Source organism: Xyrauchen texanus, chromosome 30 (genome assembly GCF_025860055.1).
Source record: "Xyrauchen texanus isolate HMW12.3.18 chromosome 30, RBS_HiC_50CHRs, whole genome shotgun sequence".
NCBI classification, from domain to species: domain Eukaryota; kingdom Metazoa; phylum Chordata; class Actinopteri; order Cypriniformes; family Catostomidae; genus Xyrauchen; species Xyrauchen texanus.
Window position 1 is genome coordinate 1435152 of NC_068305.1, and position 24708 is coordinate 1459859.

A 24708-nucleotide genomic window follows, 5' to 3' on the forward strand; every position below is an offset into this window, starting at 1 on the left:
TAATAAGTGTGGAACTGAATTTTCACAGAATGACTGACAGAGTGATTTACAAAATCCCCTAAAAGCACTCGGTGCCCCAAACCAGTTTGGAGGCGTCTGTGGTGACTACGACGCATCTTGACACCTGCAAGTCCAGGCAATCATTGATATGAACATTTGAACATTTACTCCAATTTATTTAAACACACAATCAAACTCCAACAGTTTTAAGGCACAACAGAAAACTGAACAAAATCATCACATTGTTTCTCCCCAATACTTATCAGGCATACAAGATTTGGTGACAAAATGATGCTATTTAAACAGTGAAAATAGTCAAACACAAACTATGAATGTGAAGGAACGGTCGGCGTAGGGATTCACATTTAATCTCTAAACTTCAATCCTGTGTCAGGAAATAAGCGATGCTCGCCAGCTGAGGAATCTCCTCCAAATGATTCATCGGTCAACCAAGAGAGGGGCCTCCCTCGATAAATATGGGAAAATAGGCATCCTGTTGCGTTCATTTGGCCAAAACACGAGACATCATGTCTATAATGAGACCGATGAGAAAGCCCTACTACATAACAATGTTTTCATTGTGTTCTTCTGACATATTTAAATAATTTAATCTCAAATCAATATTTAGTGAGGAATTATGTATTTCTATGTTGAGTAACCATGTAATAAGCATGATCCGCTCCCCTTTGGAGTCATGATCATGGTTTATTTTGCTATAAAAATGAGCGACTATACAATTTCTTACATATTAAATACAGGCAGATGAAACATTACAATTACACTTTTTACTCACAGGCATTACTGTCGAGTCTAATATTTTTGCCACTGCTACATCTTCTACATCTTTTAGAATTTTTCATGCTGTTGATGATTATGTATATTGAAGAGGCGTGGACTATGCAAATGACACTGCACTTGTGAAGTCACAATGTAGCTGATTTCAAACAAGTCCTTTTTGCAGGGTGGAAATGATAAACGTTCTTTTTGAACTGGAGAGGAAGTTTTGAGTTCTGAAACGTACAGTCAGTTTTTAAAGCACATTGACCTCTTATTTGTCAAAATATCAATGACAATTTGATTCCGCATGACATGACCCTTTAAGCATTCCCCTTCTTACATACATTTTTAAGGATGGCTAGATGTTCTTAATCAGTATCTTTGTCTTATTTTACAATAAAAGATTTTATTGTAACATTTTATTTTTTGCAGTGTGGTTCGTATAAATGCTATATTAAGCTTTATTTCCGAGATGTTTAATCAGTATGGATTTTCGTGCCCACTGGGAGATTTTTCTCAAAGTGACTGTAACACAAAAATAGAAACATGAGAGAACAAACATCCAACACCTTTTCCCAGGATGTGTGAACTGATCTGGGCTGAACTTGAAGCCTCAGTGATCATTAGAGTCAGCTACAACTGTACTATGATGCACTGACAATTAATTTCAGGGTTCTTGCAAAACATCACATGACTTTTGGACATTTACATTTGGACCTAATACTGAAACAAACAATAAACAGTGCAGTATGTGACATAAATGAGACATTAAAGGAAGTAAATAAAAGTTAAGCATTTGTTAAATGCTGTTGATTCAAATTATGACCAAAAATATGTTCAAAACGGGTTTAAACAAAAATCACATTTACAGTAAAATGTTTACGATGGTTTACGGACATTTGAAATAATCGAGTTATTCTCTGCTTTTGATGTCAAACCATTAAGAGTTATGCGCACAACACTTGGATACACTGGATAAGCTGGTAAGATCATGGTAATGAACTCTACCTAATCTCACGTGAACATGTATGGGATTTGAACAACGTGAGGGTGAGTAAACAAAGACAGAATTTTAATTTTTTTAGTTCCTGTAAGGCATTATAGAACAATTCGACTTTAAATTTGCACCAGTTCTAAATGCAACAGACTTGGTGTAAACCTGCTACTCAGTCTGTCAGGGCTGCCATCTAATATAATGATGGTTATTAGTTCATCATAAAGACAAAAGACAACAAATAACGAAATGAATGTTTCTGTGTAATATTGTTCTATTAGGGAGCCTTAGATTGAGTCTGAATGTGGGGTTCCTAGGCAGGAAAAGGTTAACAACCCTCTGTCAAGATGAAAGTGCACACGTTCAGTGACATTCATATTCTACTAGTGCAGTTTATGTGAAGTGACAAACATTTCTTAATTACATATACTCTTTCACAACCTTATTTATTTCAAAATATCTGTCTTGTTGCTTCTCTCTCTCTCTCTCTCTCTCTCTCAGTAAGATGCTCATCCTGATATCAGCTGCTGATTTCTAAACACGGCTCGATTCTGTTTCCATGGACACCGGGAATAAGGGAGTGCGCGAGAGAGAAAGATTATCAGCAGGACTGACTGAAGAAAAGCTTATTGTTCAATGGCATTTTCCCAGCATCCTCTGGGGCTAATAGAAGATACTGACATACAGTCAGAGGAAGATAGGTTTGTTAAAGCGCTCCATCCCTCTTTTATTCTCACTATTTCCATCTCTCTCTCTCTCTCTCTCTCTGTCTCTCTCTCTCTGTGTACAATCAAACCTCTATCAGCTACTACTTTCTACTAAATGACTCTGGATTCAAAGAGGCTGTCATTTAGAGTGTGACGATTTTACAACTTCATTGCCATGACGATGCAATGTCAACAAACCCTAAACCCTTAAACGACAGACAAAACTAATATTTAAACAACTTTACAGCTCAAATTAAACAGTAGAATTAATGTATGTGCTTTTAAAAAATGTTGAGCTTCACATTTCTGCATTTAAACCTTCCAAAAATTAACCCCATGACTTCCATTGTAAGTGTTTTATTAAAGAAAAGTTGGAACGCATCAAAATACATTTTTGTAGTAATCAACATCATGCCACAAATGCTGTCGGTTGATCTTGTATTGAACACAGGAAACTCTTTTAAGCATTAATACCACTGAATTTTTCATTTCATTTCTTATTTTTGCAGTATAAGAGAGTGTCTGGAGGCTTCCTGTGAGGTAGGATGTGAAAAATTGGATTGCCAGTAAATTGTGCCATAGGGATGAATATCTACTGTTACTGTGTGAAATACTGTGGTACTCACTGATTGGGTGCTGCAGTGGATGTCCAGTTTTGGCACACCACCCAGCAGGATGAATATCTGGGTTGTCTGAATCAATCCAGTAATCATATTCTTCGGTCCAGCCATCATAATGGATCTGAAACAGGACAAGAATACACAGGTCTCTGGTAGGAGTAAACCTCTTTGGCCACATCCATGCTGCAGATAAATTTGTTTGTCACACATCTTCTGAGTGATTAATACACAAAGAGTTTGCTTATTTTCAACAATGACAACCATCTTCTACAACCAAAATCATTCATTTGTATTAAAGCAATGTACTGTTTACAGAACCAAACTGAACAACTAGAGATGGAATAATGTCGACTTTTTGTTTTTCTCTTTCCAGCGTAACCCATACATTATGATCCAGAGAGTGTGCACTGTTTCAAAGAAAGCCAGCCAGCTCAGAGGTGAATCACAACATGAACACATTTTAATTTGAAGCAAAAAAGTATTTGAAAATCAGACAAAATACAAAGATACAAGACTGTGTACTTAACGTCCTACAATCCACTGAAGCATCGTTAATGACATAATCCAATTAAAAGTTATGGAAAAATACAAAACTTTATATAAAGTATAAAGACGGCAGTTCGACAGAGAGAGAGAGATTTACGGACAGCTGTCCAACACCTGTGTGTGTGTGTTTGTCTTTTTGGTTCAGTTTATAATTAAAATATTATTTATAAGGCACGCCCCTCACCAGGGAAAGAGGGTTGGGGGGGGGTGTACGGGGGCTCCCCGTCCTGAGAGAACAAGGGAGGAATGTGGCAGGGTGGAGGGCAGGCTGGGTTATAATTCCACACACACGGCCCCTAATTAGGCTAATCATGCCTCAGAGAGGGATAAAGGCCGACTGGAGACTTCAGTGGGATAGCGAGAGAGCCGACACTTTTGTGTGTTTGTCTTTTTGTTTAAGTTTCTTATTAAAATATAATTAATATTCTCAAGCCAGTTCTCGTCTCCTCCTTTCCATTAATACCTTTACTCATACAAATATCATCAGTAGTTATAGAGTGTAGGGAAAGCAACTCAATTTGTCATTCACAGTGCATCATCGGATTGGGTGGAGCTGCAAAGCTCTTTTAGTGCGCTTTGTCTGTCACAACTCTTTATTGGTTGATAATTTCTCAGGATCATGGGTACTGTAGTTCTTCACCTGGATTTCCAATATTAAACACAATAAAAAAAAATGAAGATGAAATAACATGGACTGATGGCCTCAACAGAAACACATACCATTGATTATACAACAGTTCATTCCGGCCCCGGAATCTGATTGGACGAGAGACAGTCCAAGTTTGCTGATGTCTCAAAGCACTCGGATGCTTCACTGTTTGTATCACTCTGTTTGTGTTCATGGCATTCTAAACTAACATGTAAGAGCAGCGTAGATGTTTTAAAAACAGCTGGATGTGTGTCATTTAATTTATCCCTATGACATTAAAGATTTAACCACCAGGTGGCGACAAAAGACAATTTTTATGTTAAGTTTAAGTTTGACCTGCTTTGAGTCAGCGCTGACAGTCAGGGAGCAGTTTCTTTGAAGTCATCAGCATTGTCTCTCCGTGATCGCTCAGATTACTACTACACTACAACTGGGAAATACAGTTAAACTATCAGCTGCAGCATTTAGAGACACAACTGACGGAGTAATCAAAAACATGCCCAAGGTGCTGCTTATTGACCAGGTGCTGGTCATTGCAACAATTTCCAGTGGTGCTGATTTTGTGGCAGTAAATAAAGATTATTTTCTTATATGAGGCACAAAGCGCACCAAGGCACTTCAGATGAAAGAAAGAACAGCTTGGGTAGTCCATTTTCACGTTCCCTTGAGAAGATTATATTCATAATGCAACTCAAATCTCAGGGGACGGGAATGTTCAAACTGCAATCACAATGCATTGGCAGCATGCAGGATGCTGGCAGGGTGATTCGGATGTATTGTGTTGTAGACTCTCGGAGCTCTTTGAAATGAGCAGCAATCAAAACTAAAGCGAGAAGAAAAGAGCAACAGCCCGCAGCCTTAAATGACAGCCTGTCTGCAGGACTTTGATGAAACACGCTCCTGAGAAACGAGCCGGTGCGACGGCAGTAGGAACATGGAGCAACTAAAAAGTCAAGCAGTGTTTTAGTGGTACTGACAGCACAGCTGACAGCCATTATGCGGAGGCTGAGTGTATTGGCTTTAAGCTGCTCAACCAGACCAGACTGGCTGTTGTGATTCATTGTGTGACAGATTGAGATAAAGAAATGTTTAATTTGCATTCTTACTGCAAATACTCTTTCCATCTCCTTCCAATTCGCAAGTGTCTACCTTTATATACTCAGTCATCTACAAAAGCTTCCATCTAAATATTTTAATCTCTCTATCCACATCGCTTTTTTCTCTTGCTCTCTCCTCTGGGATAGCTGAGGGTATCCAAGACAACCATCAAAGACTTGGATGCAGTGAACTATTGATGGGGATTTTAAAATGCAGTGGGAATGCTCCTGATCCCTCAACAAACAAAAACGACTCATAAATAACTTAATTGTTTCTCCTAGACAGAACTGGTTTTACTGGGGAGCTAATTTAAGACATTTATTCTCCATTTAAAGGAATAGTTCATCCAAAAATGAAAGTTCTGTCTGTAGTTATTCACCTGTATATCATTCCAAACCCGTATGCTGTTTTTCATTGCAGTGGAACTCAAGTTGACGTTTTTGAAAAAATGTTGTGTGGTACTCACCACATTCTGAAACCATACAATATCTCTGAGTGAGAAACAGAATGAAATGCAAGTAATTATTAAATGAAAATCTTGCCCCCTGCTGAAGCTCGCGAAAGTCATTCTACTTCAAACTGCTGTGAAGCGTTCGGTAATGTCACACTTGTAAACCAATGGTTTTTGTCATCAATGATGCATCTAAAGGCCTAAAGGTATGGGAATCATCAGGAATTCAAATATTAGGGTTCTGATTTCTTTTAACAATTCTTTTAGTACTTTTGAGGAAAAATTATTTGGACTACACTAGTAGTGCTGTGCGTTTCATGGTGTAGTTAAAAAAAAGAACCATTTCATAAGAGTCATTCATTTGGGAATCAGACTACACTGGTCAGGCTGTATGCTTTTGATTCACAAAAAAGAATTGGCTCATTAGAGTCATTCGTCTGAGAATCAGTCTACACTGGTAACACTGGATGTTTATGATTCACAAAAAAGAATTGGCTCATAAGAGTCATTCATTCAAGAATCGTACTACACTGTTCAAGCTGTATGTTTCACTCTGGAGATTCAAAAGAACCGGCTCATAAGAGTCATAAGTTAAGGAATCAGACTATCAGACTAATGTCATGCTGTATATTTTGATTCACTATAAATAACTGGCTCATAAGAGTCATTCATAGGAGAATCGGTCTACACTGGTCACACTGTTTTTTTCATTCAAATAATACTCTCATAAGAGTAATTTGTCCGTGAATCGGTCTACACTGGTAACACTGCATGTTTTTGATTCACAAAAAAGAACTAGTCATTCAATCTGGAATTGGACTACACTGGTCACATTGTATGTTTCGCAAAGAACCGGCTTATGAAAGTAATTCGTTCAGAAATCAGACTAGACTGGTAACACTGTATGTTTTTGATTCACAAAAAAGAACTAGCTCGCAAAAGTCATTTGTTTAGGAATCGGACTACACTGGTCATGCTGTATATTTGATTCTGTAGATTCAAGAATAGTGTTGCAGTGCTGCTGAGTGGTAGAAGGTAACACTGTCCACTTTAGCAGAAGAATACACAATCAATAACTGTTAAAGGAACCAAAAATAATTTGGTTCTGGTATTTTCTAATTACTGGAACCGGTTCTAAATAAGAACTGTTTCTTGGTTTCCAACCCTAAAAGATGCTACATTTGATTTTGCTGGTCAGATTATCTGTGAATACGAACTTCAATTTTGGTCTGTTCCTGTGGTATGACTTCAGAAGACTTGGAAAAAAGTTATATTGACATTGTTTTGGTGCTTTTATGTTGTTTTTGTCCTTTCTGGAGCTTGGCAGATGTGGTCACTTTGAACTATTGTTGTATGAAAAAGAGCTGTGTAAAGATAAAAAACAAAATAAAACAAAAACTAATTTTATTGTCCACAGAATAAATGACAGCACAATAATAATGACAGAATTACAATTTTTCTCAAACATTTCTCATCAATTTAGTTCACAACCTAATTATCTGAGCTATCTGCAACATCACTAACAAAACTGATACTTCCATAAAACCTAACTAAGAACTCCATCATCCAGTGCTAGAGCTCAGGAGAATGTCAGTGAAGATTAGAAGTGAAGAAGGTGAAGCGTGACAGAGAGTGGATGTGGAGGTCACACAGCAGGATGGACATGTGTAAACAAGTATTGATTGTGTGTAAGAGAGAGGCTGAGGGGTGAAAGTCTGTAGACATCTCCCTGGTCCAGCTCCTGAAGGAACACACATGTATATATGTGAGTCCATAAGGAGACATGCCAGAGTGTATCAGTGAGAGGTGTGAGAAATGACAGCTCTGTGAGTTGAGTGTGAGACAGACAGTGAGATCTGTTATCTCGCTCAGTCATTGTGAGACACGAGGGAATAATGTGTGTGAATACTGCAATCACACTAGGGCTGTTTGGTAGTTAACATATATGTGTGTGTGTGTGTGTGTGTGTGTGTGTGTGTATGTGTGTTGAAATGGCTCAAAAGTGTGCTTTTGTCCAATCTGAGGAAATATCGTTTTAACGAAACAACCATTATAGCCAAGTGTGGAGGTGGAGGCGTGGTGGAGCGTTCGTTCGGAGAGAGAGAGAAAGCGTTAAGGGTGCACACACCAGAGCACAATATGTCTAACTTTTGTTTCTGATTGCAGTGAGCAATGGGGAGAGTGATATAAGAAGGAAACAGGCCAGAGATGAGAGAGAGAGTCGCATCAAACTGTCTGTGTGTTAAATGCTGGAAAGCTATTTTGAGTTATTATTAAAGACTGACCTTTGAGTTGAAGCCACGTTTCCCGTTTCCTCCTTTACCCCACAAATGAACCCTGTTGCACCAAGATTCTAGATTCTAAATGTCTAATGCAAGAAGTGAAATAAAGTACCATTTTCTTTTTTTAATAATCAAGGAATGTTTTCCATGCTGCTTTTTACAAAATTAACAAAGGGAAGAATATGTGAACAAAGGTGAAATGCTTATGAAATAATGTCTTTCTTTTCAAGATGTAATTTCATAAGTGCCTTCCACCTAGCTAGAAGAGCATTTCTCCCTTCAACAAGCATGAACGCTGTCTTTTGTGAATGGGCCTCGCTCATGCAAAGGAGGTGTTCACGCTCGGTGCACATGAAAGGGACAACTGTGGCTTAGATGAGGAGCACGGTTTTGAGGAGGACTTAGCACCAGCGCAATGCTCGCGTTTCTCCTGCTCCCCACAGGAAGCGTTATCTACCATAGAATTCATTTATGAACATTTCCACCCCTCTCAGGAGGCATAAGGGATGTTTTCTTTTGCTATTCCTCAAGAGGAGGATGTTCTTTTTCTCACTGTGTCCGATGGCGAAGCATGGCTGGTTCGGTTGATGATTCACCGACCACCCTACGGTGGCCGAGCATGCTTGTAAATGGAATGCCGTCCTGATCCACATGCTCACTTGGACAGCCGAAGAGCTGGGTCTCGAGTGGCCTCAAACATCTGAGACCAGTTATTCTCGACAGGATGAATGATATCTCCACAGAAGGCGCTCTAATGCCACACAGTGCGCCCGGTACCATTCTACCCAGAGGTGCACGAGGAGCTTTCAAAAGTTTATAGTATCAAATCTAAAATATCCAGAACATTGCTTGAGGTACTTAATAGCAGGTAACATGATATCCTTGAGCAGACCTGTATATTCTAATTAATTCCCAAGCGTAGAGTTAATTTCCCAATTTAATACAACAGCTATTTGTGAAGTGTAGGCTGAAAAATGTATACTGGACAGGTCAGGTCAGGTCACATGGTCTTAGGTACTGGCCAGGTTCGAGCTCTAATTAATGCCCCAGTAGACCTCTGGTCTAGTACAACAACATAATTGTGTGTGTGATATTGTTTTAATATGCTCACTAATAGTGTTATATTTCAACAAGGAGAATCAAACACAATACTGCCATGAATTGTGATGTACAAAATTGAAACATCCTGTATGTTCAACACTGCTCCCCACACAAACTCCAAACATTCACGAGTACAAACGGCAGATGTATATCAGCCTCATCAGTAGGACAGAGCCCGAGGAGAAGTTACAGATTGTGTTCAAAAGAACATTTGTACTGTATATTGAGCATAGTGTCCCACCAGCCACAGACAGGAAATGCACAGATGAGTCATGCTAATCTCTTTTTAAACTCCCCAACAGAAGCGTGAGAGATGAGACGCTGCAATGTGATCAACCGTGAGCAGAATCAGCCCAGAGGATCTTCACAAGAACAACCCACACCGTTAGAATGGGCAAAAACAGAGGAGCGAAGCAGAGCGAGATAAAGATGAAAAGCAGAACATTGTGAGAAATGATTTATCCAAGGTGACGAGGAGTCAGGATAAATCCCAAGTAGATTATCTTCAGTCCCTATCTAGGAAATGAACTGTGAACAACTGTGGCTTTTGAGTGTGGAACAGCATCAGATGCATGCTCACTTACACTCGTTGTGTTCGTGGTATTTCACAATATTTTGCCAGTTATAAAATGTTGAAATAAGACAAAGTTTGGGAATAAATTGTTAGTAGGCTATATTTATCTTAAACCTTCAATAAATCAGAGCTCTATGTGCAAAATGCAGCAGACATGATTCTTACCCGAAGTCGATGGTCATCCGTATCGATCACTGTGGCCAACCGGATCAGAACCGGATTCCTCCTGTCCACCACCTCCAACTTCATATTTACCTGGCTGGTCTCTGCAGAGAGAGAGACATTGTTTTACATGATTTAGTCATAGTTTTTGTCTTTTGATGAAAATGTCCTTTAATGTCATATTTCATCTTTGACTGAAATGGCATACGACTTTAGTCAAGCAACAGAAAAATAGAAAAATGTACAATCATGTATTTATTTAAACTTGCATCAAACGTAAAAAGAAATAAACTAAATAGAAAACGTAAAAACCTGAGCTCCTGAAATGTTGAATATTCTTTAGTATTAGCATTAGTTACAGTGGATATTATTGGATATTGCATTACGTACAGTGCATTGTTCAGTGTGTATTAACAACAGTGTCAAAAATTAACTTTTCCATTAAGGGACAATATCTGCCCCCTGGATTTGATTTTCAGGGGCATCTTTTGTTTTCTAATCATATACAAATGTAATTTTAAGCACTTTAATTTATTCATTTTATCAACATAAATTCTAGAATGTGAAGAAATAAGAACATTTAGAATTTCGAGTGCACTTTTGTTACTTTCAATGGCCTTTTTGCCCCGTGCCCTTGTTCATTTCTAACACTGATTCACAATGTGTGTTGTGCTTTCTGGCTGGCATGTAAGTTCAAATTCAACTACTGGCTTCATTGACTGTGCAGATGTTATTAGTAATAATGTGTTTATGTTGTGATATAGCTGATTAATATCATAAATCTATATTAATTTTTGTTATTATTATTATTATATTATTATTATTATTATTAAACAGCCCTTTGTCACAAAACATTTTCATCAAATGATGAGATTAACAGTAAGAGGAGCTTGTTCGGACAAATATTTCTACACGTCACAACCGACATTGCCGGGGGTCTCTCCGGAGAACAGAGCCAGTGTAGCTGTATATATTTGGCAACAAGTCAAACACATACACACATCCATTGTGAGGTATGGCAGCACACTTTGAAGGCTTGCGCAGGGGCTGGTAATGAGCCCGTCTCTGCCAAGTATCTGTCCCAGGAGAAGTTCTTCACGTCAGGGTATCCTACAGCACATGTGGATTACTGTATGTGAGCTGGAATAGTGTAATCAGAATCTGTTGACACGTGCAGTAACATTTACATGAAGTTTGAAGTTTTACTCAACGTTGAGACTTTAGGGTCAAATGTATATAATGTATGGGGGAACATGTATATTTTAGGTGTTTTTACCATTTCTCAAGTATTTCACCATTATTAATCCCCTTTTTGCTTTCACTGGTTCATTTGAAATGTTCCTGCGGTGTAATAAATGAATTTATAACTGTACAAATATTTCATGTAGTCTCTTATTTAATATAATAATAATAATATATAATAAAATATAGAGAGTATACCATTTTACAGGGAAGGGCATGCCAACTTCACAAAAGTACTTCTTGTCAACTACCCAAATATACAGTATACTGATATCAAACATATACAGTAAGTGCTCGTGTGAATTGGTGCAGCATATACTGTGGATATCACTAGTCTTTGTCATGTGTCGCTATAGGATCACCGGATCACCAGATCACCCACCCCCTTGATTTGTGAACTAGCGAGTGGCAGCAACTTTTGACCGATTGAAGGCGAGAAGGGCATGTTATTCATTTAGTTCAATAATCTCTTTTAACAAGGAGGAAAAGGGGCTGAATTAATTAAGAGTAAAAATGACTAATGACATTACATTGACATCAGGACATAATTAAAACCTGTAATTACTTTTAGGCTAATAGTCGCCATTTATTTATATCTTAATGGTCATGTACAGCAGTTCACAAAATGATATTCTTTGTTGTGATTTGTGGGGAAAATTCATATGATATTTAAACATAAATCCTCCTGAATTGAATAAAGTATAATTAGACTGGTTTCGTTCGTGAACATGACTGTGCTTTATGGTTTAATGACTCAAGACATATAAAAGACTTTCATTTGTTGCCACCTGTTGTTTATTCGTTTGTGTGGGTTAGAGTGCTTGACCACAAAATAACTTGATAATGGCCATCCCTACAATACAGCAGCAGATTAGTTTTCTCTTTTTTGCCAACACTTGTTTTAATCTCTTTTTTGTTATTGAATATACATATATACAGTATATCTTTACAGTATCTATATGTGTGTGTGTGTGTGTGTATACAGTATATATATATGCATGTGTACTGAGAGGGTACTTGTTTATTTGAACCCACTTCATAAGTCTAAGATCAGCATAAACACACATCACCCCTCTATAAGAACTGCTCCTGAAGTCAGCTGCAGATATTTTGAAGCTATTGTCTATTCCAGCAGGCATACTGCATGTGTTATCTGTGCTATAAGCGGACTATGATCATTGAGTTATTAAAAATGTATTCACACCTGAGGTGTAAAGGCCACATCATCACCTCAGGTGTGAATTCATTTTTTTTTTAAATCAGCGGTCCGGCTATTTAAATGATTCACTTGGAACAAAGCAGAGATGACAGCCCTTACAAAAATTGAGAGCTCTGGCAAACTTGCTGCAAATTCACCACTTATGATGTTCACCTGCAAATGAGCTTTGCGGCAATCTCTTCATGGGCATCAAAGCTTTGCTGCAGGTTCACCACTACTGATGAAGAGCTGCAAACTTCTGCAGCGATTCTTCAGGTCATTTGCGTGTCAAAAATAATGAGTGAGAAATTTCTGGCAAATTTACAGCAAATTTGTGGCAATTTGTCAGAATTCAGATGTTTTGAATGGGAGCAGATGAATGGACAAGACAGGGCTTCGTTCATGACAGTTAATTGTTGATGTTGTTTCACAGTGCGCACCTGCCGGCTGTGACAAAACACTATCAATTTTTTGTATTTGACACATATCCCCATCATTAATATGTTTTTGAACTATACTGCACTCACTCATTTGTCCAATAAAATGCTCCCTAGAATGAGAGCATTTGTCCCTCCCCGTTATACCACCGACTTCATGGTTGTGACACAAACAAAGGCTAAATGACTATTTTTTTTAAAAAAAAGGAGCTCTTTGATATGTAACGTCCAAACTTTGAGACTTTAGAAAGATGCTAAAATGGAAATACGTCAACACAGGAAAGAAAGCTGCACTCATAAAGCCGTTCAACTGAAGTTATTTAGGAGAAACTGAGACTGATGTTTGCATTGATGTCATCTGGAGGAGTTGTGAGGGTCTTGCCGTTCTCTTGACACCACCCAACCGGATCAATATATGGACTAATTGTGTCACACCTGTACATAGAGCAGAGGAAATGCATATGCTGATAAAATTCAATAATCAAATGTTTTTATGCAACGTAAAAACGTCAAAGTAAAAGCTCTTTCACACGACTAATCATCGGCAAGACCGAGTTTGTGTTGCTTCGTGCGGTCCTCTCCTCCTCCTCTTGAGTAATTGATGAGCAGTTAAAAGCTCTGAGCACACAAATGAATGCAGGATGAGCACATTCTTAGAACTGGCTCACTCTGGGAAACTGGGTCATTTGTGTCCCCATGACTTCATAAACAGGATCCTGAACTTGCTGTGAATTTCAAAGAAGATTGCAAGGCCTTCATTTGACTTTCAGAGCAATTTGAAATGTCACTTTTTGCAATGTTTTTAATTTCAGTAGTCATTAAAGTGGCTGTACACCATGTGAGGGAAAAGGTTCTCTTTGACAAACCTCCAGTAGATAACCTCTCAGAGGAGGCAGATGTTTTATTTGAAACACTATTAGTGCATATGTCCATTCTTGATGTCAGTAATTGAATTTCAACTTGTAAAAATGCTCAGTTTTGAAATCAGTCTTAAGGTTTACATTTATAAAATATTTAAGGGATAGTTCACCCAAAAATTCTCTCGTCATTTACTCCCCCTCATGATATCCCAGGTGTGTATGACTTTCTTTCTTCAGAAGAACAAATTTGAAGAAAAACAGAAAAGTTTCTTAGCTCAGTAGTTCCTAAAAATGCAAGTGAATGGACCTACAGACAGTCAACATAAAGGTCATCCATACTACTCCAGCGCTTAAATGAATGTCTTATAAAACTAAACGATCACTTTTGGTGATTTTTAAGTACTTTTTAACTATAATCCAACACTTCACAAGATGGTGGAGTTCAAGTGGTCTCGAGTGATGTATTCGTGTTGCCATGGATACAGATGTAATCTCACTTTCTCCACTCGGATGAGAAATCCAGGATAAGCACACAAACTCACCATTGTGAGTAAAGAAACATAATAACAGATCTAAACCTAAACCAACCAAGCTACTGTACAGCGTTCCTCTTTCTCACTTATAAACAGCGCTGCTCTTCCAGTTTATGACACGTGCCTCAGTTCTCAGTTTCAAAATGCCAACGTGATCACGTCACGATTACTTATCACTCTAGAAGACATTAATTTAACCGCTGGAGTCGTATAGATGACGTTTATGCAAACTGTCTGTGATTTTTGGAACATCTAGTTTTCTTCAAATGTGTTCTGCTGATGAAAGAAAGAAATGCACACCTGGGATATCATGAGGGTGAGAAAATTATGAGAGAATTTTTAATTTTTGGGTGAACTATTCCTTTAATTCTTCATATTAAAAATGGCATCATTACTTGCAGAAATAAACATTTTTTAAATCAAAAATGGATTTTTTTTTTTATTATTATATTTTTCTATCTGTTACTACATTTTTATTAGCAGAATTTCTCAGTAATCTGCCATTCCCAACTGTTCCAAATACAATTACAGATGTCAATAATTAAAAATCATATTAGTTGAAATTCCAATTTCACATATCAGCTTTGCAATTTTTACAAAAAATTAAAATGAATGATTTCTTTTTTTTTATCAATATTAAATCATTTAATTCTTTTTTCGGCTGCTCCCATTAGGGGTCACCACAGCAGACCATCCGTGAACCAAATTTTTGACTTGGCACAGGTTTGATGCCGGATGCCCTTCCTGATGAAACCCCCAGTGGCAGGGGGGACTCTCACTCACACCTACGGGGCAATTTAGAGTCTATAACAACAATTGAATAACACAAGTAAAAATGCTCTTTTTTTATATCTGTGAAAGTTTTCAACATGATATATTTGGTATTTTGGATTTCTGGAAATGGATTTCAGATATTTAATAAATTGGCATGTAATTAACAAGAATGGAAGAATGGAAGAATGGAGTTTCTGAAGTCGGCCGAAAGAGAGCTACAGGCTAACCCATCTGTTAACAAGGCTGAAGTGAAACGGTGTAGGAAATACTATAGGATATAGGAAATTGGAGCAGGCGTAATAATATTCATTTAATTGGAATCCCAGAGGGAAAGGGAGGTAAAGATATGGTGAAGTTTCTGGATGGGTGGGTGACACGGCAAGATTCTGTAAAAAAAGTTATTGTCTCTCAAAAGTAGGAGTTGACTCTGAGTCAATGTAATGAATCGTTTTTCCAATGAGTCATTTTCCTTTTCGTCGTGACGTCAAGACGAAAAATTATCAAATTGGCCGCGTCCACTCATTGCACGCAGACACCAGGGAAGGCAAGACGCTGTGTTCTGAAGTGCGTATCAAAAGCGACCTTTTTTTCACTGCCCAGGGACGAGCATGTGAAGAATCAGTGGCTAGAGTTTATATTTACAACTATACCACACAAGTATAGCCCGAACCTTGTGCTGCGTTCGCCTCATTTTAATGACGATTGCTTTACGAACATGAATGCTTTCAAGTGTGGATTCGCGAGCCGGTTGATACTGAAGGAAGGTTCAGTACCAAGTTTATTTGGATCAGCTTCCTCCTCCGAATCATAACCTGTAAGTATTATTAATAATTGTTTTTTAGCATGCTTAATAAGTATTTGTGTGTGTTGTGTAAGTTACGCTCAGCGCAGCTTCTAGGTCTCCAATGTCAATGTTTTTGAAATATGTGAAATGTTTGGCGATGTTATTGGAGTTGTCATAAAGAATAGAGCAATAACTTGTAGTAATGCAGTGCTTTACCAATATGTTTATGCGTTGGGCTAACGCAAACAATAACTGATTGGGTGTTTACCACCGAACTTTGGGCTATGATCGCTAACATAAATCAACTCAAATTCCTTCTCTGATTTTGATTTTTTTACTACAAAGCGGTGATGGGCTTTCCGTTTCCGACAATCTCTGCACAGAGTATACCAATCACAACTGACTGGGTCATCTGACCAATCACCGCAGATTAGCGTCACGCAAAGGAGGGGTTTGGAAAAATGAGTCGTTGAACGAATCATTTGGGAGTCGGTGAGCAAATCAGGTAAACATAAATGCATATTATAAGACAACAAAAGTGTTTTTTGTCATTGCATGCATGTAAAACTGTTGTTGGGGACTCCCAAAACAATATTAGGAACATTTTAAATGCCATAATAGGTGCCCTTTAAGAAACACATGTTTCTCCACAGGAAGTTGAAAAACTTGGTAGGGCATGGGGTGGACATGTGTTTTACAGAGCAGGATTGAGTAAGAGCAGGGGAGTCATCACATTGATAAATAAGCATTTACAATTTAAATGTCTCAAACAGCTCAATGATAATTAAGGAAGAGTAATTATTATTTTGGCTAAAATACAGGGGCAAAATCTTATTTTGGATAATATTTATGCACCCAAACACTGATGATCAGAACTGTTTTATAGATCTTTAGGGAAAGCTACAAGCAGCTGGGATCCTCCATGATATGGTTTTGGGTGGAGACTTCCAATCATAATCATAGTGATGCAAAAGTATGTAGACCCTTTAGAGCAACGTTGACACTTCAGAGCAGGGGTTTTTAACCATTGGACAGTAAACCCCCCCATTTTTGTTTATTTGTTTATTTTTATTTTCATATTTACAATATTGTCATAAAGGCCTTCTCAATAGCAAAGTAAATAATAAATAACATAGCCTATACTAAATGTAATATATATATATATATATATGTGAAACAGCAGGTACATTCTGGCCACTTATTTTAAGTTATTTCAGGTATTGTCCTCCTTCAAGGTGTTGGAGCAATTCACCAATGATAATCAATAACCTTTAATTCAGTCTAATAGACTAATTTAGTAATGCATTATACACGTTATGTGTGATTAATGGCTATAAACATTTCTATTAATAATATGAAAGTGTGTTTTGCATTATTTTCAGAAAAAATCTGGGTTGTCCTCATGAGAGTGGGATTACTTAACTGTTTTATTCTATATCTGCGATAAAGTCACATGAATCAATCTCCATCCAAATATGAAACTGCACCAGTCACAAACACACAAAGACGCGTGGACCTGATAAAAGTTGAACTTTTAATTGACACGTCGTGATTTTGTGTCAGATTATCTGCATCCTAGACACTTACATCGTCCACTTACATCATCAGCGAGCATCAGAATAGTCTATCAGTCTTACAATACAAATTTAACCATGTATTATGCTGCAAAATAATAAATAAATAAATAGTTTCCGGACAAATGGAGTTGATTACTCAAACTCTGTTATCTTTTCTCCCTTGATATATCACATCTACAGAGGCAGAATATTTGTATGGACTAAGGTCTATTAAGCCAATCATTTTCATTTATCTTCCCAATACATTTTTATAGTATTTATGTATGTTTTGATTTCACTTGGTGAATGTATCATCAATCTCTGCAGTCCATGCCTCCCCCGACATGCTCTGGTGCCCCCCTGGGGACACGTGCCTCCCAGTTTAAAAACCGTGGCTTCAGAGGATGTGTAAAAATCTTGGAATCACAGACATTTGGAGACTTCTGGATCCATATGGGAGACAAAACAAATTTTTTTCATCAGTTCATAAGATTTACTCTAGAATAGATTTGTTTATATATATATATATATAACCAAGTCACTCATTCCTTTTGCCACTGATTGGTAAAATGGGAAAATTAATTTCAGATCATGCTTTGGTGTGTTTAGAGATGTTGTTGCATATAGAGAAAAGAAAATCATATAGATGGCACTTTAATACATCCCTTCTACAGGACCCTGAATTTCAACAAATGTTAAAGACAATTCAATGTTTATGTAGAACCCAATTGGTCCTCCGTGTCCTCTGTGAGTGTGGCAATAGAGGCACTTAAGGCAGTTCTTAGGGGGCGGATCATCCAATATGCCTCAAGTCATAAAAAAGATCAAAGGACAGGAATTCATAGAATTAGAAAAGAGTATTAAAAGTGCTGAAACAGAGATGAAGCGCCGAATATCATCCAGTGGTCTTAGAGAGTTGACTCACAATACTATTTTGTTACATAATTACTTTCTTGATATTTCTTTGGAGGAGTTTGTTGAGGTAATTAAAGCCTTGAAAACAGGTAAGGCACTGGGGCTAGATGGTTTTGCCCCTGAAGTTTTTAGATCTTATATCACAGAACTGACTCCACTAATCAGTCATTAAAGAAAAATGAACTATCGCCAACCATGATGCAAGCCCTGATCAGTCTCATTCTTAAAAAAGATAAAGACTCAAATGAATGTAAAAGTTATCGTCCAATTTCCCAAATCCAGTCAGATGTAAAAATATTGTCTAAAATTCTGCCTAATAGATTAAGCAGAGTAATTCCATCTCTAATTATTAGAGACGTCACACAGGTCACATAAACTACAACACATAGAGACTGTATCACCTAGATATCTCACAGAGACTGTGTCTGTTCCACGAACTACGAAACACAATACCCTCACTAAATCATTTAGAAAAAATCTGATAGTCAAACTTGAACAAAACAAACAAATTAAAAATGTACATCATATAAAAATAGGGCTACTAAACATTAGATCTCTTTCTACCAAAGCACTAATTGTCAATGAAATGATTACAGATCATAGACTGGACGCGCTCTGTTTGACTGAAACCTGGCTTAAACCGGATGAATATATTAGTTTAAATGAATCTACTCCCCCAGGTTATTGTTATAAACATGAGCCTCGTCTGAAGGGTCGAGGAGGAGGTGTTGCTACAATTTACAGTGAAGTTTTTGGTGTTACTCAGAGGACAGGATATAAATGTAAGTCTTTTGAACTAATAATGCTTAATGTGACACCGTCAAATACAAATATAAATAAAAAATCTCTGTCGTCCTTTACCCTTGCTACAGTGTATAGATCACCCGGGCTTTATTCTGATTTCCTTAGTGAATTTGCAAATGTTTTATCAGATCTTGTAGTTACTGTAGATAGAGCCTTAATTGTTGGTGACTTCAACATTCACATAGATAATGAAAATGATACTTTGGGATTAGCATTTATCGATATTCTCAACTCACTTGGAGTCAGACAAAATGTAACAGGACCAACTCATCGCCATAATCATAAGCTAGATTTAATTCTTTCATACGGAGTTGATGTTGATAATATAGAAATTCTGCAGCAGAGCGATGACATCTCGGATCATTACCTCGTCTCTTGCATGCTGCAATCAGCTAATGTTACTCAATTTACACCACGCTATCGTTCAGATAGAACTATTCTCTCGACCACTAAAGATAGCATCACTAATACTCTTCCATATCTATCTCATATACTCAATAAACCCCAAAGCCCAGAAGAACTTGATGAAATAACAAAAAAATTAAATGCAGTCTTCTCTAGCACCCTTGATGTTGTCGCCCCACTTCGATTAAAGAAAATTAAAGAAATAAGCCCTGCACCATGGTACAATGATCACACTCATGCTCTCAAGAGAGCAGCTCGGAAAATGGAGCGCATGTGGAAAAATACAAAATTAGAAGTATTTCAGGGTGCATGGATGGATAGTGTCTGTAGCTACAAACACGCACTCAAAGCTGCCAGGTCAGCATATTTTAGTAAACTCATAGAAAATAACCACAACAATCCTAGATGTTTATTCAGTACTGTGGCTAAATTGGTTAGGAATAAAGCCTCAACCGAACCAGATATTACATCACAGCTCAAGAGTAATGACTTCATGAATTTCTTTACAGATAAAATTGAAATAATCAGAAATAAAATTGGAATTATGCAATCATCTGTCATAGCACCTCAGAAAACAGTGTCGAATAATTTCCCTCATGTGCAACTTCAATCCTTCGCTATCATAGGTCATGAAGAGCTAACAAAACTTATCGAAATATCAAAAGCCACAACTTGTTTGTTAGATCCTATACCAACTAAGCTCTTAAAAGAGGTATCTCCTGTAATATCAGAACATCTTCTTAATATCATTAACTCCTCGCTATGCTTAGGACATGTCCCAAGAAACTTAAAAATGGCAATTATCAAACCGCTAATTAAGAAGCCACAACTAGATCCTGGAGAATCGGCTAATTATAGACCGATTTCAAATCTCCCGTTTATGTCAAAAATACTAGAAAAGGTAGTATCCTCCCATATATGTTCATTTCTACAGAGAAATAGTATATATGAAGAATTTCAATCAGGATTTAGGCCTCATCACAGTACAGAGACTGCACTTATCAGAGTTACAAATGACTTGCTCTTATCATCTGATCGCGGCTGCATTTCTCTTCTAGTGCTTTTAGATCTTAGTGCTGCATTCGACACGATAGAACACGACATTCTCTTGAATAGGCTAGAGAATTATGTTGGAATTTGTGGAGTGGCATTAGCATGGTTTAGGTCATATTTAGCAGACCGCTACCACGTTGTCTATGTAAATAAGGAATTGTCAAACCAAACAAAAGTAAAATATGGAGTGCCACAGGGATCAGTTTTAGGGCTTCTGCTTTTCTCCATGTATATGCTTCCCCTGGGAGATATTATCAGGAATCGTGGGATAAGTTTCCACTGCTATGCTGACGATACACAACTTTATATTTCTTCAAAACCTGATGAGATTGCACAATTCTCAAAATTAGCAGAGTGTATTAATGAAATAAATGATTGGATGGCCAGAAATTTCCTTCTACTCAATTCTGACAAAACAGAGGTTCTAATTATTGGACCAAAAAAACTCTAAAAATAAGCCACTAAAATATAATTTGACTCTAGATGGATGTACTGTTACATCATCTTCAACAGCGAAGAACTTAGGTGTTATATTTGATACCAATCTGTCCTTTGAAAATCAAATTACAAATGTTTGTAGAACAGCATTCTTTCACCTAAGAAATATTGCTAAATTAAGGCATATGCTCTCGGTTGCTGATGCCAAAAAACTAATTCATGCGTTCATGACCTCAAGACTAGATTATTGTAATGCATTACTGGGAGGATGTCCAGCCTTGATCAATAAATAAACTTCAAAATGCAGCAGCCAGAGTGCTGACGAGAACCAAGAAATATGATCATATTAGCCCCATTTTATCATCGTTACATTGGCTACCTGTTAAATTCCGTATTGATTTTAAAATTCTGTAACTACATACAAAGCTTCGAATGGTCTAGCTCTGCAGTACTTAAGTGATCTTCTACCACGCTATATTCCAACACGTTCATTAAGATCGCAAAATTTTGGCCTATTAATAGTTCCTAGAATATCAAAATCCACTAAAGGAGGAAGATCCTTTTCATATTTGACTCCTAAACTATGGAATAGTCTCCCAAACACTGTTCGAGATGCAGACACACTCTCTCAGTTTAAGTCTAGACTAAAGACTCATCTATTTAGCCAGGCATACACCTAATTTATCCTCCAACCCACAATTAGGCTGCTTTAGTTGGGTCTGCCGGAACCAGAAACCAGAAACATTGAGCATGATCTCTAACTCTGCAATAAATGAAATGGCATCTACGCTTACATCTTTTTATTTGTTTCCCTGTCTCAACCTCGGGACTCCTATCCTGAGGTCACCAGAACCGGCTGGATCCAGCACCATTCCTGCTTCACGTTGGACTCCACTGCTACATGTCGCAGAATGATGATGACTAAATGCAGCCGGTGCCAGCCAAACATCACTTCAATCTATTATGACGGACTTCAGAGGATGAAATGATGCCAACTCCAACCTGCATCACCTCAGTCTATTTATGGACTACGATCTTTAAATGGAATGCTTAGACTAACTATTGCCAACAAAAGCCTTCATCAGCCAATTAACAAGGAAAACTGCATCTGTGTGAACTTCTGCAATTAATCAAGATGGACTTCAAAGACTTTGGTCATTAATCTTACAGTTCAAACACAATCGATGTTTAATCACTGACCCTTAACACTTAGTTTAATAATTTTAAACCATGACTTTTAACTATACATAAGTAATATTGACATTATATTCATGATGTTAGTCAGAGGGGAACTGGCCCCCACAGTGAGTCTGGTTTCTCCCAAGGTTATTTTTCTCCATTAATCCACATCTTATGCAGTTTTGTGTTCCTTGCCACAGTCGCCTACAGCTTGCTCAATGGGGTTATTAATACAATTATCATTTAATTATTTTTAAACACTATTAAAAATCTTATTTTATCTAAATTACACAATGATGATTAATCGACTTTATAGACATTACATTTTTATCGTCTGTTAATGCTGATATTCTGTAAAGCTGCTTTGAAACAATGTGTGTTGTGAAAGGCGCTATACAAATAAAATTGACTTGACTTGACTTGACTTATACATCTAGATCAAGTGAGGGTCATTTGTGATCGTATTTCTTCTGATAATAGTTGACGTTTTATAAATATTATGTCGTCAGTAGTGAATGATCAGACCCGCATCACTTGATGCTGAGAAGGCATTTGATAGGGTACGACTATCCATTAAAAGATTTTGAACACTTTTATTGGGTGGATTAAGTTACTTTATAAACATCCGTCAGCACCAATGCAAAATAATGTATTCATTTCAGATTTTCTTTCTCTTGGTAGAGGAACCCAGCAAGGCTGTCCTCTCTCCCATTATTGTTCTGTCTTACCCTGGAACCATTAGCTGCCGCAATAAGAAAAGAGGATGATTTTGGGATTTGTAGCAGGAGGTGTGGTGCATAAACTTTTACTCTACCCAGATTATATATTATTATTTGTCTCCGAGTCTAGAATATCTATGACTAGCCTCCATATTATTATTAATTCTTTCTCAAAAGCTTCAGGATAGAGGGTGATTTGGTCTAAATCGGAAGCTCTTGCTCTGACAGCATATTGCCCTACCACAGCTTTCCAACATGGCACCTTTCACTGGCCCAAGCAAGGCATAAGGTATTTAGAAATTTTATTTCCAGCAATTTTGAGAGATTTAGTTAGAGTTAATTTTGACCCATTAATGAAAAAGTTCTCCTGTGATGTGGATAGTTGGGCTTCACTACATTTGTATATGGCTGGAAGGTCAATGTTGAAAAAATTTATTTTATCCCCGTATTCAATTATCTACTGCAGTCTCTCCCTATATAAGGTCCTCTTTCTTATTTTAAACAATTTGATAGATTATCTAAGTCTTTTATTTGGAATAATAAATGACCTCAGTTGCATTTCAGTAAGTTACATAGAGCAATTGACAAAGGAGGTTTAGGCCTCCTCAAAATGTTGTTTTATTACTCTTTTAATCTTAGACACCTGGCCCATTGGTCTCTTCAACCTGAGAGAGCCCCTCCCTGGTACAACATTGAACAAGCGGTCCTTGCCCCAATCTCACCATTGCAATAGTCTTTCTATTAAATTTCTCAGAGAAGTAAAAATGCATCCTATTATTTCACATTTACATTCAGTATGGACCAAAGGTTTCTTTCATGTTCAATTGTGATACTTTCCTAAATGTTTCCTTAAGTATACTTGAACCCCAAATTATGTATTAACAAGTCCCCCTTTTTCTGGAATGAATGGATGGAGAGGTGTTTTGTAACAGTTGGTGACCTTGATGAAAACGGAGCTTTGAGATCATTTGAAAATATAACACAGCAATTTGGGATTTCTAGATCTACATTCAGGTATTTACAGTTGCACCATTTACTTTGTACTATTTTTGGTGGTAGCACAAAGTCCCCTAAAGCTGCAGACACCCTCTGCATGGTGCTCATAGCCTTTGGAAAGGGTCATGAAGCATCAGTGTATTATTCCTCATTAATTCAGTCTTGGTGATGGGGACTTAACATCTCTTAAGAGGTTATGGGAAACAGATTTGAACTTGGTATTGGAGGATGGGGAGTGGAAAAGAATAAAAAAAAGTGTTAAAACTATGCCTAGGGATGCAAGGGTGCACTTTATTCAGTTTACGATTATGCACAGTTTCTACTGGACACCCTCTAGATTGTTTAGGCTTGGTCTAAAGGACACACTTATCTGCTGGTGATGTCAGTTGGAGAATGGAGACATAGCCCATGCTCTTTGGTACTGTGCTAAGATTCAAGAATTCTGGTTAAGAGTCCAGAATTTTATCTGTGAGGTTTTAGATACTCAAATTACATTCTGTCCCTGACAATGTATATTGGGTGATGGGGCGATCATTAAAGTAGGTGGAAAATATACATAAAGCTGAGTCCAAACAGAGTGGTAGACCATTAATTCTTAAAGGATGAAAGTCAAAAGGTGCTCCCTCATTTCAAGAATCGTTCACTGAATTGGGCAGGGTGCCGGCATTTGAAAAGATGTCATACATAATAGCTTGGCAGACTTGACGTGTATGGGAAGAAACATGATTGTGGTTGAAACTGTGAACTGTATCCTTCGTGGAATTTTTCTTATCTCCAATTTATTTGTTGATTTTTATAGTTTTATTTTCTTAAATATTATTTTTTTTTGTATGTATATATGTGTGTGACTCAGA

At 37.4% G+C, this 24708-nt stretch overlaps 1 pseudogene; it reads right to left on the bottom strand.

Annotated features, from left to right (window-relative positions):
* Positions 1 to 1231: 1231 nt before the first annotated feature.
* Positions 1232 to 24708, bottom strand: part of LOC127623566 (lethal(3)malignant brain tumor-like protein 3) — a 38001-nt pseudogene continuing 14524 nt past the window's right edge.